Source organism: Balaenoptera musculus, chromosome 4 (assembly GCF_009873245.2).
Source record: "Balaenoptera musculus isolate JJ_BM4_2016_0621 chromosome 4, mBalMus1.pri.v3, whole genome shotgun sequence".
Classification (NCBI taxonomy): domain Eukaryota; kingdom Metazoa; phylum Chordata; class Mammalia; order Artiodactyla; family Balaenopteridae; genus Balaenoptera; species Balaenoptera musculus.
In genome coordinates, this window is record NC_045788.1 from 105,136,764 (window position 1) to 105,155,608 (window position 18,845).

Genomic DNA, 18,845 nt, shown 5'->3' on the forward strand with positions numbered 1-18,845 from the left:
GCTTTGAACTTTTTTCTCCCAACCTATTAGTGCTTTAAGCAGCACTGCCTTCCACAGGATGAAAATCATAGTACTTTTTTTACAAAGATGTGATTTATGATAGGAAGACACCTCAATAATAGTATCGGTATTATCAGTCACCTCTGGCTTTAAGAATCATGTCTCAAGGATTTTTAAATATTTGGGGTAGTCAGACTTTCCTTCCCCATTTTTCCCCCTCTTGAGACATCAAAGCCCTCAGGGCCACTGATCATCCCGCTGTTGCTGCTAAAATTCAGCTAAGAGTCTGCTCATGAAAACTTTCTCAGAATAACATAGTAGTATGCAAAGTATAAGTATCTTACTCCTTCTCAAGTTATTTGAGATACTGTGGGAAGGTGAAGAAGTAAGGAAACAGGAAAAAAAAAAAACATAAGCAGGAAACAGCCTCTGCCCCCAAGTCCCGGCCTTTCTTGGGGTAAGCTCTATAGCAAAAAGGCGGTTTGCCCTGGCTGCCTGTTGTAATGAATAGCACTGAGCTGTGCTTGAGTGCCTGAGAGGCAATAAGCTGTGATGTGTCTAGTGATCGTATTCCTCCCTGCTGCAGTCACCCTTGTTTTATTACTCCCACACGATCCCCCCCACTGACCCAATTGTAACAGTTGGGAAAATGCCAAAATACTTAGCAACCATATGGAAGACCCTCCAAAAGTGCACAGCAGGAGCTAAAGACAGGGCTTCCTCATTACAATAAAGACAAAATAGAAATATGCAGTATTTAAGCTCAGCACTCAAATAGTTTTAATTCTCCCCTGGTTTGAAGCAGGCTGATATGCAGCTGATAAGCAAACTGGCATCCATTCTGATTAGTTGCTGGCCAAACTACTGGTTTATATTTTGTAGATCACTCCTTATTGAAGGGCATGTACACTTAAATATAACTGAGATTTAGGACACCAAGGTGCCATAAATTAGAATACAATGGTATTTTTCATTTGTTCAAAATCACCATCATCGCATACAAACTCAATGAATCAACAAGACATATATATAAGCATAGTGGATAGAGAAGATGTTTTAATGTTATTCTTTTTAAACCTCATTAAGAAATAATGAACTAATATCCTATGGTCATTATGACCCAATACTAGTCTTCCAAACTGCTCAGGCAGTGAAAAATATATTTGTTATATACCTAATGACACATACCATGTTTTGTGTGAAGAAACAAATACAGTCCCACCATCATTTTCTCTTACCCACCTTCCTACCAGGTTTTTCATCTTTTATCATTTACTTGTTACTCTCTGTCACGAATTCCAATATGTGGGATTTTTTTCCCACACGAAGCCATTCTCCAACACCAGCTGGGTGTCCTGCGACTCAACTCAATTCCGACACCATCTACTCAGAGATATAGCATCAGATCCACAGCATAAGGGCTCAGTCCCAAAAGATCATCCTCACTTCAGGTGCCAGTCGCAAGTCCAGGTTGTTACCTGTGCTTCTGACCAACCATCCATAAATCAGAGGTTCCTATGACCCCCCCTCCTTGGGTTTAATTAATTTGTTAAGATTATCTCACAGAACTCAGGAAACCAGTTTATTCACTAGACTACCAGTTTATTACAAAGGATATTAAAGGAATCCACAGCCAGATGAAGAGATACATAGGGCCAGGTCCTGAATGCAGGTTCTTTTGTCTCCATGGAGTTTGGGACCCAGGCACAGCGGCATGTGGATGTGTTCTGGTTCACCAGCCTGGAAGCTCCCTAAACCCAGACCTTTTGGGTTTTTATGGAGCCTTCCTTACATAGGCATGGTTGATTAAATCATTGACCCATGGTGACTGAACTCAATCTCTAGCCCCTTTCCCCTCCCCAGAGGTTGGAGGAAGGAGACTGCAAGTTCCAACCCTTTATTCACATGGTTGTTTCCCTTCATGACCAGCCCCCATCCTTAGAGGCTTTCCAAAATCACCTTATTAACATAAACTCAGGTGTGTTTGAAAGGTGTTTGTTATGAATGTCAACATACATTTATTGCTCTTATCACTTATGAATTCCCAAGAGTTTTAGGAGCTTTGTGTGAGAAATGAGGAGGAAGACCAAATATATATTTCTTTTTTATAAATCATAATGGCACACTTGTCCGTCACAGAGGAACAGGCTTTAGCTCGGTATAAGAAAAAGAGCTTTTAAAAGCAGAGCTTCTCTAAAATAGGATGGGTGCTGTGTGAGATAGTGAGTTCCTTGTCACGGAAGTGTTCAAGCAGGAGCAGGTTATTGTAGAAAGAATTCCTTTGAAGAATCCAAGGTTTGATGAGAAGGTTTCTAAGGTTCCTTTAAATTTTGGAATTTTATTATGAATAAAATATAGCTCAGGCCAAATATCTTGGCGTATGGTGTCCCATATGCTACAGGTAATACCATCAAATCTTATTGGCTTCACCTTTAAAGATATGGTAAAGCCAAAAAAATACAGCATTTTATGCTGGAGAGGGTGTGAAGAAAAGAGAACCCTCTTGCACTGTTGGTGGGAATGTAAATTGATACAGCCACTATGGAGAACAGTATGGAGGTTCCTCAAAAAACTAAAAATAGAGTTACCATATGACCCAGCAATCCCACTACTGAGCATATACCCTGGGAAAACCATAATTCAAAAAGAGTCATGTACCACAATGTTCATTGCAGCTCTATTTACAATAGCCAGGACATGGAAGCAACCTGAGTGTCCACTGACAGATGAATGGATAAAGAAGATGTGGCACATATCTACAACGGAATATTACTCAGCCATAAAAGGAAACGAAATTGAGTTATTTGTAGTGAGATGGATGGACCTAGAGTCTGTCATACAGAGTGAAGTAAGTCAGAAAGAGAAAAACAAATACCCTATGCTAACACATATATATGGAATCTAAAAAAAAAAAAAAATGGCTTTGAAGAACCAAGGGGCAGGACAGGAATAAAGACACAGATGTAGAGAATGGACTTGGGGACATGGGGAGGGGGAAGGGTAAGCTGGGACAAAGTGAGAGAGTGGCATGGACATATATACACTACCAATTGTAAAATAGGTAGCTAGTGGGAAGCAGCCACATAGCAGAGGGAGATCAGCTCGGTGCTTTTTGTCCACTTAGAGGGGTGGGATAGAGAGGGTGGGAGGGAGACGCAAGAGAGAGGAGATATGGGGATATATGTATATGTATAGCTGATTCACTTTGTTATGCAGCAGAAACTAACACACCATTGTAAAGCAATTATACTCCAATAAAGTTGTTTAAAAAAAAAATAGCATTTTACCATTCTGAATCATCCCAATACAGGTAACCTTCATCTTTCTTCTAGATCATTACCATCTATGTCGGGGTTCCCCAACCCCTGGGGTACCAGTCCACGGCCTGTTAGGAACCAGACCACACAGCAGGAGGTGAGCGGCTGGGATCCCGAACCATCCCCTCCCCCACACCCCCGTCCATGGAAAAATTGTCTTCCACAAAACCGATCCCTGGTGCCAAAAAGGTTGGAGACCGCTGATCTATGTTATTTTTCTGTTTCCATCCTTACCTCACTCTTCTTTTGTCACAATATAGAGACAGAGTGGTCCTGTTAAAATGTGAATCAGAGCATCCTGATGATGCTCATCTGTTTCTCAGAAAGAGATCAACATAATCTCAATACTTATGTCTGGACCACACATACATATGTGAATGCGTACATACACACACACACACACACACACACACACACACACCCGTTTTACAGATTGAACTTCTGTTATTCATTCATTATATGTTCAAAATTTTACCATCCAGGTTGCCCTCCTAATTATTTCCCTTCATTATGAGTCACTCACATGGAACGTAATTGTTTACATGCGATCCTAAAATTATGCCATCTATTACCTCCCTTGTTCTGTACATGGAATTTCTGATAGCACTCTCTTCGATTGCATTACCATTTTTGACTATCATGTTCTTTGAAATGCGTCAAACTTTTAGTCAAGTAAAACTTTTAGCATTTTTTAAAAATATGAATTCCTACTCAGTCCACTCATCCTATTCTTGATTATGGATAATATTAACCCAAATACAAAAGTTTTCATGCATCACTAGAGACATCCATTCATCTTTGTATTGATTCATTTATAAGTACTTTTGAGGCATTGTAGCTATCTATGAATCTATTTATACAAAATCATCAAGATTTTATTTAATTTTCATTTTTAAGATCATTTTGAAGATTTTTGTCATCTTTATTAAGACAGAAAAACTTCTGCTGATATCAAGGTACAATATGCCTGTTATATCACATTTTATCAGTTATAACAACCATAAAGATAAAAAAGATGAGTTGAGTTTGGCGTAATTTATTCCAGAGGAAACAACATTCACTCCACATGATCAACAATTTGTTTTTTGAGTATTAATAAAACATAATTTAATAATCTATTTAAGAGTGTTTTCTGAAGTATTTTATAACATAGTTTCCTCTTTGAGAACCAGAATATTTGCCATTCTCCAGTCTTTTGCTGTCATAGGCTATAATTTTAATGGACACCCTCTTTTACTCGTTTGGCTGTTATACAACATCACGGTTGAGAGTGATGACTTTGGACATAGACTGCCCAGGTCTATAACCAGCTCAGCCACTTTCTAGCTATCAGACATGGGGCAAGTCATTGAACCTCTCCATGTCCATTTCATCACATGTAAAATAGGGATAATATTAGTACTACCTTCAAATGGCTGTTGAAAGAATTAAATGAGCTAATATATGTAAATACTCAGAGTAGTGCCTAACGCATATTAAGCACTATAAGATATTAGGTCTCTGTGTTAATATTCCTAGATCTTACCTTTCCATGTTTCCTCAGGAGTAATCACGTCACTCTGAAATTCACTAATCTGTAATAGAGAAAATATAAATCTTCGATTTGTGTTTTCTGATTCTGATCTTGGTTACCTTCACTCTATCAGTCACCCCACCTCACTTATCCCCCAATTAGCCAATTTCCTTCTCCTTAATTAAAAACAATCTGTTTTTCTTGTCCTTGATTCTATTATATTTATAGAAGTTGACTTGTTATAGGAATACGTGTCTAACATTGGTATTTATTATATTGGGCGGATCCATTACAGGTTTGTTTGTGTTCGTCTTTTCTCCCCAGCATCCCATCCTAAGCTCCTTGGATTCAGAGAGACTATCTTGTCATATGCTTCAATCATTTCCTGTTGGAATATAAATATATCAATATTTAGTCAAAACTTAATAATGCAGTAGCATCTTTTATTACCTATGTTTCTGTATTTTTAATGCCAAAGGGACAGAATGTGTATTTAGTACATTTGTATTAACTTGACATACTCAGTTTTGAGGCTTTATATATATCTGAAAGCATCCACCATTATCCATCCCCATAAACAACATAGATCTAGACAGCCTGGTTCTGAGTCAATAAATAACCCAAGGATTAATGTGGATAACCCCTTTTTTGTTTCCTGTTTCCCTTAGATTCAAATTTGAGCAGACCATAAGCTGTTTTGCTATTTCACTAACTACCTTACACAATACATTCTGCCTTATATTTAATAATGCTACAGTACAGAATATACACACTATATTCTTACACACTATATCTTGCCTTATATTTAATAATGCTATGGTAAAATAACATGTCAACTTATGTAGCATTAAAAATTTTTTTAGAGACAGAAACTTAGGACAGAAAGAGTCATTGGCAAAGTTAAAAAATCTCTTATTTCTTAAGAGATGTAAACAATTGAGAGAAATAAAAAGGCTTTTCAAAGTCATATAGCTAACAAGGTGTTGAGTCAGAAAATGTGACGACAGACTCCGTTGGTGAGTTCCTACTTCATAGTCAATGATGCTGACTCTGTCAATTACCATGTGACTGTGACTGAGTAGGTTGTGTGTGCTCAGGGGGCAGGACACCAAAGAGTGTGGACTGTCTAAGGTTGCTACTTCCCACATTTGCTCACAGAGAAATACAAGGTGTGATTTCAGGGCAAGGTAAGTTAGAGAAGGACCTCCTGTTTTACCTTTCCTTCCTGGTTCCAATCTCTTGTCAGGGCTCAACATCTACACGTGGATCCCCCTCTATCAACTTCTCCAAATTCAGCACAGAAGAGGCAGCACTTACTCCACCTGATTAAACAAAGGACAGCATTCAAATGAGATTATCTCAAACACATAGATAATTTTTGTCCATCTCAAGCCAAATAATGTATGCAACATTTTCCCATATTTTAACATGTTCACCATGTTTTGGCATTAAAATTTCAAATTTTTCCTATAATTTCTGCCTCCATGCTTTTATGGTTCTAGAAATTCACCTCATTTTTCTCTTTGTCAAATCTTGCTTTTAAAAATATCTGCCATAAAGAATGAGTCAAACAAGTCCGACATTTAGTCAATGAAAAGCTAAATGAGTAGCCTAAATGTGTATGGCTGCACATCATTGGTTTTATAATCAAAAAGAGTTCGTGTGTTATTTGGAATATGTAACAACATGATCCTTTTTGAAAAATAAACTAAACTTTGCCCTGAATTTCTCACAGTGTTGATGGAGTTGCACATGAGTAAATCAAGACAGGATTTGTGCCCCCTAGCACAACACAGCATATGTATATATTGCTGGGAGTATTCTTGCTGCTTTCTCACATCGACTGTAGCAGATTTCTAGGAAAGGGAGTAAAAGACATTTGGACAAATCCTGACATGGGATTTTTCATTGGAACAGACTTGGTTTAATACTCTGTTCCAAATTCTTCTTTATGGATATAGTGCATTTGTATTTAATCAAATTTTATTTAATTGATATTTAACTTTGGTCTCAAGCTGCATTCATAGTGTTGACAATCAACATATTTAAATATTTAAATGACTGACTGCCTTTTTCTTTTATCTTCCACATATGTCTGGCAAAAAAGGTTTTAATAAACATTTATTACATCAAGTCAACAATATTCAATCAACATTTAGCTTATAATTTAAATACATTTCAAAAATGCATATTGGAGTAATGCCACTCAATTTTATTGTAAGAAAGACAAATTAGGTAGAACTAGACCAGAATGCTCAATAATTTATTCAGTCATTTATTTCTTCATTTGTTCATTCACTTATGCTAGAATTTTAGAGGTGAGAGGGATCTTAAAAGTCATCCATTACAAGCTCTTCATTCTACAAATAGATATCAGGACCCCATAACGAAGAATTGCTGAAGCTCACTGTTGGTCAGTGGGAGTTCTACAAGGAACCCCAATGACTCAGGTCTCAAGTCAATGCTTGTCCTGTCCTATAGATCTGTCTTAATAAAGAAGCAGAAAATAAAGAAGAAGAATAAAGAGACAATCTGGAAGGCAGTGTCTGAGAAACCTGCAGGCATTGTTAACACATTTACACATTTTGGCTTATGAAGAAATAACAGAATGTTCCCACCACTTTCAGTGCCCAGGATATAATTCATGTAGCTCATTGAAACAGGTTGTGTAAATATGAGAGGCCAGCCTTTTGGATAAATTCCCCATTCTCTTAGATACATTTGAGCTAGGAATTTTTTCTTTCAGCAAATTATTTCTGCCATTCAAAACTGAGATTCAGGAGAGCACTCATAAATATTTTTATAAGTATATTCTGATTTTAATGAAGATAGAAAATTATTTTAGATCAGAAGCATAAATGTCAAATTTGAGATCAATCAGTCCCTGAAAAGAATGATGCCAAAATGGGATTGTGATTATGGAAATGGGATTTTCTGAAGCCCTATCTACAATCTGCTAAAGAAATTAGAAAGTGATGAAGGCAATTCCCATGAACAAGTCAGGATGTACACATGTACCCAGCTCATCTTTTAATTTCTAAGCCATCAGAAAGAGTTCTTAAGTCTCACAGTTCCCTCAAACCCAATGTAAGGTTATCCAGGTTAGGGTGGTGAAATAGAGATTGGGAGAAAGTACTAGTATTTCTGTGGGACACATTCTGCATAGAAGAAGCAAAAGGCACAAAAATAAAAAGTGCGGACATTTTACCTCAAGTAAAATTACGAAGGTTCTTCCAGAATATGGTTTAAAATTGAAAAATAAATTACAAAAAGTTTTATGTCAAAAGAATGCCAAATGACAAGGAAGACCTTTCCAAAATCAAGTCAGAAATGTTGGTCAGATAACTTATATGAATACAAATATAAATTATGCTTAATCTTAGTCATTTTAGTAATATCTGACATTACAAGAGAGGGCAGTTTCTTTTTCTACATTTTGCTCATAACCCATTACGTAGTGAAGCAGATCTAAGCACAGGGTTGTGTTACCAGGGGAGGTTGGGGACCCTCCCTGTGGGGGTCATAAATATAGTTTTCCATCTGCTGGAAACTGTTTAGGTGAAGCACGCCTGAAGTCAGGGGCTGGATCAGATGATCTCTGGGGGTCTCTTCCAGCCTTTTGAGTCTTTGAGAGAAATTTCTAATCAGCATGCTAATGAGTACTTTAAATTTGTATTCTGGTTTCCTTGAAGATAATTACCAGAAACACTAAGCAGAGAATAGCATTTCTAAATGCCTGTTTAAAAGAAGCAGAGAAAGAAGAAAGAAAAAAAGGATTCTGTTTAAAAAGAAAAAAAAAAGGTAATAAAATGTGACCCACTTGATGTCAGAGAAGGCAATTACCTGAGAAGATAGTATGGTTCAGTGGTCTTGTTAACGTCTGAGAAAGTCCAAGGTTGCTGGATCTTTTCCTTGTTCTTATGATGTCTTGCTGGGTGACCCAGGGCAAGTCACTTGACCTTAGTTTCCTCATCTGAAAACGCAAGACCCCAGGAGTTGTGCTTGATTACCTGACTAATATCAAGCTACAGGAATTAAATGAAGAATGGAATTTCATTTTGGGCTTCATCACTGCTGCAGAGATGACAGATGGGAATCATATGAATTAGGTTAGCCCCTGCGCTTCATTAACTGACAGAAAAAAAGTCTGAATGACATGGATGGTAAACTACACTTTGAAAACCCTTTAAGAAATCTTAATTTGGATATTATATGGATGATAAGTACAGCAAAGATGTATTTTGATTTCTACCTTATGGAAAAATCAACTGTAATATTATTCTATATGTTCTAATTTAGTTACTCCAAAATTGGCCCCAGAAAAAAAGGAATGGGAAAAATACATACATTAGGCCAATATCTTTTCTTCCCATACCTAGTCTTTAGAGGGGAAAAAAACTTTTTTATTAATATTAATGTATAGCTGCTTTATAAATAAGACCAAAAATGTATCAGTCCAAATTATTTTCCTCCTTATGTACTCCTTTTCTTTACCAGTAGTAAAATAAGTTTAATCTGAATTTTCGTATGTTTCTGGCACAAAACATCGTTTGCCTTGGGTGACTAAGCTGGCAGGTTTCCAAACCTGGTACATAGGGTTAAATGCTTAGCTCCATGTTATTTCCAACAACACATTTCTCCCACCAGAGACCACTGCTTGTTTTAACAAACATGCCCCAAACAAGAAATCAAATGAGGAAAGAATTAAACTTATGCCTAACACAGAAGATAATGATTTCCAAAATCAGCTAAAACTTATCTCTGAGTACTACTGATAACCATTATCTACATTTTAATAAACAATATATTCCCATCACAGTGAAAGAACCAAACCCATTCTGAAAAAGTAGTTGGCATTTATAAAGATTGCAATTATATGCAGCCTTTTGTTCACGAACAATAAAGAGAGGGCAGGGATATCACAGGAAATACTGCTCTACATGAGGTTTGGGGAATCATAAATTCTGGTTCCGACTCTGCTATTCAGGTTTTAGATGGCATTATACCTTAGTTCCCACCATCTGTACGGTATGAATAATCATATTTCTCTAACTCACAGGTGTGTTGTAAAGAATAGACAGTAAAAAGTAACTCTGAACATATAACCATTCTCAGAGCCCAGATGATAAGGAAAATAAATGGTTAAGAGATACAAAGTAAGTGGGTTGAACTTTCTAATAAAACTCTGAGAGTCACATTTAACCCAATAACAAATATATATTCTAACAGTGTTTACCTACCAAAATTTTTATATGGCTCAATTTTATCTACAAAATGTGCATGATTTGGACTTTGGGATTTTATTCCAAAGTCTGTGAGGAACAACAAAAGAGAAAAACACCGCCCAAACCTACATTGTTTTGGTATCTCTTACATGAGGGATCAGCTAATGGTACATTCTCCCTGTAAGTCTCTGCAGTATTTAATATCGAGCTACATCTTTAATTGAAAGATTGAACTACTTTAGTTGAAGAACAGGGACTAGGGCAACTGTTAGAAGTTGAAGAAATGCCTTTTTATTCCAGGTATTGACACTTATTAACATGACACAGGCAAAATGCCCAGCAAGACTTTGTGTTTCTTTCTTCTAAATTTTGAATTCCAAGGATACCAAATCTATATGTCCAATTTAGAGCAGATATTTACCCCTAGATATTCAGAGACACTCAGAATAGAAAGGTTAAAGTATACATATGGCCATTAAGCATGATATTTGCTTATTAGTGGGTTATTTGCAAATATAGGAAAAATCATTGTGAACCAAGGAATCACCCCTTGTGCTGACTTCAAAAAGCATGTTACTAAATGTATATTACTAAATGTTATTAAAAGCAAATTAGCATCCTTTGGTATATGGGAGAAAGATAACATGCTGACTTTCTTCTCTTCATGCTTGAAAGAACATTTCCTATCTCTGCTGCCTGATAAACACTTCTTTGTCTTAACTCCTTTACCCTCCTCGGAAGAAAATCAGAGTTTAGAAATGTGGAGGTGGAAGTTGTGTGTGTCCAATTCCTTTCTTTGTATAACTTTCTGGGAAGATTTTGCTCTCAATAAACCTTTTTTTTTTTTTTTTTTTTACCCTTCTCCCTCAGCTTCTTCCTTTTGTGAAATTTGAGCTTCATCCAAGAAAAATGAAATAAATGACACAAATAAATAAGTTGAGGATCTGTGGTTTAGTGTTAGGAAAGTCAGAAGGAAAGAGAATTTCACGGATGAGTAGTCAAATCTGTGAAAATCACATACAGTAGATGGAAAGTAGGGGGCCGAGAAGAAGGCCATTTGATTTTGTGATTATCATTGGTGACCTTCAGAAGTGCAGTTTCATTGGTTTAGGACCAAAAGGTCAAAATGCTTAGAGATAAAGAGCAAATGATTGTGAGAAAAATGTGGAGTCACTGAGTAAAGAATACACTTCAAAATTTTGAGAGTTAAATAAAAGGAAGTAGATTGTTTTCAAGATACTTGAAATATAACCTCACAACATCTGGTGGGGTGTGTACGTGTAGGTCCGGGAAAACTCTTTTAGTTGGTGGACCCAGGCATATTTATGGAAAAAGTGAGAAATGCCTTCATGTTTTGTACATGGCTCTCTGTAGTCCTAGCCCTATCAACCTTGAATAGGTGCCCATGAGTACTTTTACTTTTTTTTTCATCATTCATAACTTATCTTTTTCATCCTTCTCATTCTCCTCACCTTCCAAGGACCAAGGTCAAGAATGTACCTTGAAGTCAGGGCAACTAATTTTGTTTTGGGGTTTCATCCTGTCCTGAGTTTGGAATAGTTTAGAGCATCTGGATTCTTTTCAGTGTAACATCTAAGAGGTAAACATTTCTTTACTAATATTGACAATCTTAAAGGAAGGAAGTGCACAAAAGGAGCAGGAAACTTCTATTCCCCAATGAGTGTATTTATAACAACGTGAGAGCTCCTTGTGGAGACAGAGATGAAAGATGGTGGCACCATTGTTTATCAAACTGAGCTGAAGACTACTTGCATCACAGTCATCTGTGGTGTTTATCTATGTCACTGATTTACTAGACAAAGATCAAAGGAAGGTTTATCTTTAGACAGGAAAAGGAGTATCTTTGCCTCTGAGATTTAAGAAAAAAAAAAAAAAAGCGCTGAGGGGCTTCCCTGGTGGCGCAGTGGTTGAGAATCTGCCTGCTAATGCAGGGCACACGGGTTCGAGCCCTGGTCTGTCTGGGAAGATCCCACGTGCCACGGAGCAACTAGACCCGTGAGCCACAACTGCTGAGCCTGCGCGTCTGGAGCCTGTGCTCTGCAACAAGAGAGGCCGCGATAGTGAGAGGCCCGCGCACCGCGGTGAAGAGTGGCCCCCGCTTGCCGCAACTGGAGAAAGCCCTCGCACAGAAACGAAGACCCAACACAGCCAAAAATAAAATAAATAAATAAATAAAAAAAAAAAAAAAGATTTCCACTTTAAAAAAAAAAAAAAAAAAAAAAGCAGCTGGATGAGCTTTAAGGAAAAGTGAACAAGTGGGCACATACATAGCTTACTTATAACATCTTGATTCTCTAAGTGATGAGGAAGTAAAGTTCTCTACTGAGAAAGAAGTAAATGGGTGGAATTGTGAGTAGAGAAAAAAATAAACAAGTTTTGGAATGGTCACCTTGCTGAACTCCCTAGGAATCAACAATATTTTGTTGTTTATAAGGCATAATTTTTCTAACATTTTAACAATTGATGGCAACTTAAAATCAGTGCTGGCTAAGTCTTAATGTAATTTCTATTTGCAGCACATATGAGAATTCTATCATGGCTATCCATATTGTCACTTAAATTGAGTTATGTGCATTGCTGAAAATGTCATCAAAATGATTACTCTGTGATTCAGCATTGAAAAATAAGTTATTTTGTACTTAGAAAGGCATGGAAACAGAGCAGTGGGACATGAATTTGATATTAATGAAGCAAATATTCATCAGAGGAGGAATGAACACAATTCTATGATTTCTTGCAAAGAACAACCAAAAGTTTTAATTAGATCCAAGAACATAAGACATGCATATATTTATTACTGAGATGTTTGTAAAAAGATTGGCAATTACACACCAAACAATGTAACTGAAGGGAAGAGAAATGTCCATATACCTCAGCATAGATGAATGAACTTTCAAATCAATGAAAAGTTGGTGTGACCAATGCAATTGTAACACAGGATTATTTTTACAACATGTGATTCAGTTGAGTCAAACAAGATAAACTGGTGAATCCTGCAGCTCTTTGACATGTCCCCAAATTAGACAATAAATACCAAAGCACTAAGAAGATGAAGATCATGAGCCTGGATGAAGAAAGGCAATGTATGACCATGAAGCTGTGCATAATTGCCAACAGCCAAATGTTCCCTCCATGTTGCATTTTAACCTCAAAATATTTCTGAAAACTGTCTCCTCAAAAATGTTACTGTATATTTTCATGCACATACCTAAATGCATGTGCACATGCATGTGCACACACACACAGATGGTTGGAAAATGACAGCTATTAGACTGGATATATTTTTCTGGAAGACACCTAGGAACCTTTCCTAATGAGTATCAATATTTTGCTTCTTGATTTTAGTTAGTGGACATGCACTGAAACAGTTTAAACATAAACTTACCCCAAACTATAATGACTCAGTTGTTATTGCTACCAGTATGAGTGGACAACTGCAATCTCATGATTTTTCAATCAACTAACTATTTAAGGACTATTTTAAAAAGGGCATGAGCCCTTGTTTCTGAAAGAAAACTATCTATTAACACCTGCTAGCAAGATTACTGAAGTGTCAGATATCAAAAACTGCCGAATGAGAGTCAAGAACCTAGATGAAAATCTTGAAGAAACTAGTGAAGATGTAAGACATAACCATACATCAAAAACACACTTAGCAGGACAGAAGATGATAATTAATATGAAAACATGCTCATTGATGAAGGAGTCAAAAAAGAGATTCAAAAGAGTAGGCTCTGAAAGTAAACATTTCAAGAATTCTATACCAATTGAAATTGAGACTTAGAAAATTATGTGTCCTCCCCAAAGTGATATAGTTTATTATACTTTTCTTTAAGTGTATGCATAAAATTATATTTAAAAAAATTTTTAATCTAAGTAAGTCTAAAAGAGCTCTTTCAACATGTGTAAAATAAAAAATACATAAGTTTCAGGAAAGCATGTCATAGTTTAATTGACAGAATTTTTTCCGTCTCAGTCACACATAAAAAATGGTACTTCTGAGAACTGATGGCATCTTAGATTAAATAAAGTGTTATAATAGGGATTTTTACAATGTTATTTGTCATTTTTTCAACGTATTCTAACTCATTCATCCATTTGTGCAACCCATAATAAGTAGCAATTTTGTTCTAGGAATTCAACAAAAACTAGAGATAAAAAGTCTTGGGATTAATGTCTTCATAGTCTAGTTGGGGAGAAAAGTAGAAGTAAATAACTGTAATATAAGGCGATAAGCACTGTATTAAAGTATGTACAAAAAATGCTATTATTGGAGTAAGTATGAAGAAGTCACTGGCTCTGCCTTGGAGATTCTGAGAAAACAGAAGAGAGACTAGGGATTAAATCATGAGTAAGTTTTATTCGACAAAAAAAGGAACACATTTTGCGTAGAGGGAGCAATATATGCAGAGATCCATTGGTAGTGAAGTGTCTGAGAATATTCAACAAATAGTGTGAAGATCAGAGTGACAGAAACACCAGTATCAGAGGAACTTAGAGGGATAAATTGGAACCAGATTTTGAAGTATTTTGTTGGCAATGAGAAGATTGTAGTAATTGGAATCACTGAAGACTAGTAGATAGAAACTATTAAGATAAAGTTTGTAGGAGGAGGATTATTTAAGGGGAATGCAAATGAGTTCCACTGTAGATATGCTATGTTTGATAAGTTTATGAGACGTCTGTGGAAAGCCCTCCAAGACACAATTGGAAATTCAGTTTGGAGCTTAGGGAAGATGTGGAGCAAGAGTCATTAGCCTTGCTGAAGTGAACTTTCTTAAGGAACATGCAAGAAAGTGAAGAAAATAGTCAAGGATGGAACTTTGAAGGGACCCAGCATTTAAGAGCTCCCTAAGAACAAGGAGTCAGTAAAGGAGACCATGAAAGAATAGCAGAGGGAAGAACTAAAAGAGACAATGTTAACATCAAGAAAGGAAAGTATTTCAAGTGACAAGAGCATCTAATGGTATCAAATATTAATACTCAAACAGGATAAAGCTTTTAAAATAGTTCATTGGATTTGACAATTAGGAGGTCATTGGTGAGTCTAGAAAGGGCAGTTCTATAGGATAATTGGGGATGAGGTCATGGGCAAAAGTGGATTATAGTGAGTTGAAGAACAATAGTAGGGATAATAAGACTATGAAAGAATAAGAGTAATGATAGATAATATTTATGGAGCACTTACACAGTGCTGGGTACCGTGCAAGTGTTATGTAACATTATGACATGTAATTGCCCAACCAAATTTTCACAGTAGGTATTAAAATTTTATAGACTTAGAAAAGTTATATAACTCACAAGGACATATAGCTTTCTATAGCCGTCTATAAAGGCAAAAGCCAGGTATATACTACTTTATATACCATTGACAAGGAGTAAATAGAAACTTAGGATGTTTACAAAAGTAAGTACAAAGTATTCTTTCAAGACGTTTGACCACAAAAGAAAGGAAGGAAGAAGATGAAGGAGATAGTAATATTGAGGAAAGTTTTTTTTTTTTTTTGAGGTGTTTGGGGTGAGAGGCAGAGTTGTTTTTAGATTAAAGAAGACTTGAGTTATTTTAATTAGTTAAGAAAAACAGAGTTTCAATAATGCAAAAGAGAAAGAGGATAATTAGAGGAATGAGAGCCCAGAGAAGGAAAGAATAAAATTTCTAGTTTATGGGTCAAAGGTTTACTCTCTGAGAATAGGAAAAATCTGAACTCACAGAAGGAAAGGAAAAAAGAATGTGTGACATTATATATAGATAACTGAGCATGGTAGTGGAGTTATGGAGTTATTGACTGATACTCATCTTTTTTTTTTAACAGTGTAGGATATGTTTGAGTATTTGAAGAGTATAGTAAACATTTACAACAAATGTCTCAAGGAACTGGAAAAGAAGAGAATTATAATAGTTAGCACTTTATTGGTGCAGTTTAAATTAGAAACTATAACTTGTGTGAACTCCAATAAACATTTCCGTGTGATTTATCATTACCAGTGTGTAAGACATTGATAATAGAAAAGAACTGAAGGTGGTTCTTGTATTGATCCATAGATAGTGACTGGTTACTGAGGGTGCAGCAGAAAGATGAGAAAGGGAGAGAATTCAGGAAAGCGGTGAAAGTACCATTTGGGTGAAATCAGCACAGAGCTGCTAAGCAGGGTGGGGTTAATTATAGAATTGCTAGTTGGTGTCAAAGCAGAAATGCAGTGTAGACAAACAGTGAGAAATATGAAATAAGAGGTGGTTGTGAGAAGAATACCAGAATTTCAGAGTTTAAGCTTTCAGGATCACCCCTGAGAGTTGACTACTTCTAGTGTTCTATCTTGAAAGAATTTCGCTAAAGTAGGAGGAATGAGAAATTCCCAAGTTAAAATCATGTCTGGTGAAGTAAACAGAGTTTAAAGAATTTGAATTTTACTCCTGGTTGAGTAATTCTTCCAGCATATCTTTCACTAGCAGCTTTGACAGAGAAAAGTAATTCACAAGAATACAGCTCTAACAAAAACACACAGATTCCTATGCCTAACTTTTGATTTCCTGAAAAGTGATCTTTTTCCTCTCATTACTCTCTAAAACAGACCTTCTACTAGTACACAGGACTGAGGGTAATACCCATTGGACCCCAAATTCTGGTTAATGTGGCTAGTGCTGTTAATCTACATCTAGAAGCCTGTATTTTCCTCAAGGTTAAAGCTTGGATCTATGAGAACAATAACCATTACCCTTCTTCAAGGGTTAATTTTTGTATTCATGATGAGCCACTGAGGATTGGCAATCAGTTTTGAAGAAATTTGCTCATGGTTGCCTATCTCTTTATTACTAAGACCAAGCTTAAGCATTTGCATAGTATAAATTTGCATAATGTACTCCATCAGCATTTATGTGATATTTTATTATTTTATCTCTTCTATTGTTTTCTCACCCTTTGCTTTTAATTGTTACATTTTTTTTAAAAGCTTATTTCAATGACAAAGTCATCCAAAGATGGCGCGTAAACAAATATCCATGCCTACTATTTTAATATTTTACTATTTAGATAAAGTTCTGAGTAATAAGGCAAGAGATTTCTTACTTAGTTGCATCTGATTCATATTTTTTGTATCAACCAAAAGTATAGAAACTATCTGAACACTGAAATCCTTATCCCATTAGTTAACCTCTATTTATACATTTTCTTCAAAATTAACTTACTTTATATGTAAGCAAGATGAGCTCTTACCATGCATCCCGACCAGTTCAAAGACTACTTATCACAAAATCTTTCCTGATTTCCCCAGGCAGAGTTAATTACCTCCTGATCTCAAACAACTCTGCTCATGTATGTCATTTATCATTTACCACATTGGATTGCGCAATCTGTTTATAGGTCTGAATCTTTCTTTAGACTTTGATCCAGTTGAGGATTGAGGCTGTCTTACTTATCTTTGAATCCAGAAAAGCAATAAATGTGTGACTCAGATTCTATGTAGTTTGAAACAAGTCTTTAAACATTTGAGTAACAGTATAAATTATATAAGGAAAATTGTACAAATCCTAAGTGTACAACTTGATGAATCATAAAGAGTACCCAGCTTTGGTTATGAAATGACACCCCAGAATCTTTCTCAGTCGCCTCTCACTCAGGGGGACCCTGCAGAACTACCCTCATGACCCCTCAGTCTTAAACCTTCCCCTTGTCCAGTAGTAACCACATTCAGACTTTTAACATTATAGATTAGTTTTGTAGTAAATAGTAAGAAACTATTTTATGTAGTTTTTGTGATCTTATGTAATTTTGAAGTAAATAAATTTGTACCTTCTTTATTTTTTGCCTTTATTTTATATATATATATATATAAATAAAACACAAACTGATGACAAGATCAAGACCAAGAATAATTCAAATTTAACTATGCCAATAAAAGTGTCAAGTAGTGTTAATAATGCTTATCTAATTTAACACTCAGTTTGTATGAGATACTAAAAAGTAGCTGACAAGCATTTATCTTCCAGGAACAGAGAAACAGATACCCCCCAGTATGATGGTGTTTGGAGGTGAGGCCTTTGCAAGGTGACTAGGTTTAGATGAGGACTTGAGGATTGGGTCCTTGTGATGGGATTAGTGCCCTTGTAAGAAGAGACACCAGAGAGCTTGCGCTCTCTCTCTCACCTTGTACACACAAAGAAGAGGTCATGTGAGCACCCAGTGAGAAGGCAGCCATCTGCAAGCCAGGAGAAGATCTCTCACAAGAACCAGATCATGCTGGCACCCTGCTCTCAGACTTCCAACCTCCAGAACTATGGGAAATACATTTCTGTTGTTTAAGCCACCCAGTCTATGGTATTTTGTTATGGCAGCCAGAGAAAACTAAGACAACGGTATTTACAAATGTTCATGGTATTTGGACCTTAAGCTTCTTGTGTATGCGTAATGGTATTTCAGTTTCCCAGAATGTGTACAGGAAGTGTACATGAAGCCAAGTTTTGTCTTGCCACAGCTGGTATGTGTATCATTTTCAAATTTTGCAACCGAGAGTTCAGCAATAGTTCCTTTTTCCAATGTTAATGATGCAATTAAACATTATCAAATTTAGATTAGGTCTTGCATTTAGAGCAGTATCTCTCACTGAGGGTGATTTTGCCCCTCAGGAGACATTTGTGGTTGTCACAACTCGTGGTGTAGTGTGGAGGGTGCTAATGAAATCTAATGGCTAGAATCCAGAGATGCTGGTAAACATACTATGATACATGGACTGGTCCCCCACGACAAAGAATTATGCACCTCTAAACGTCAATAG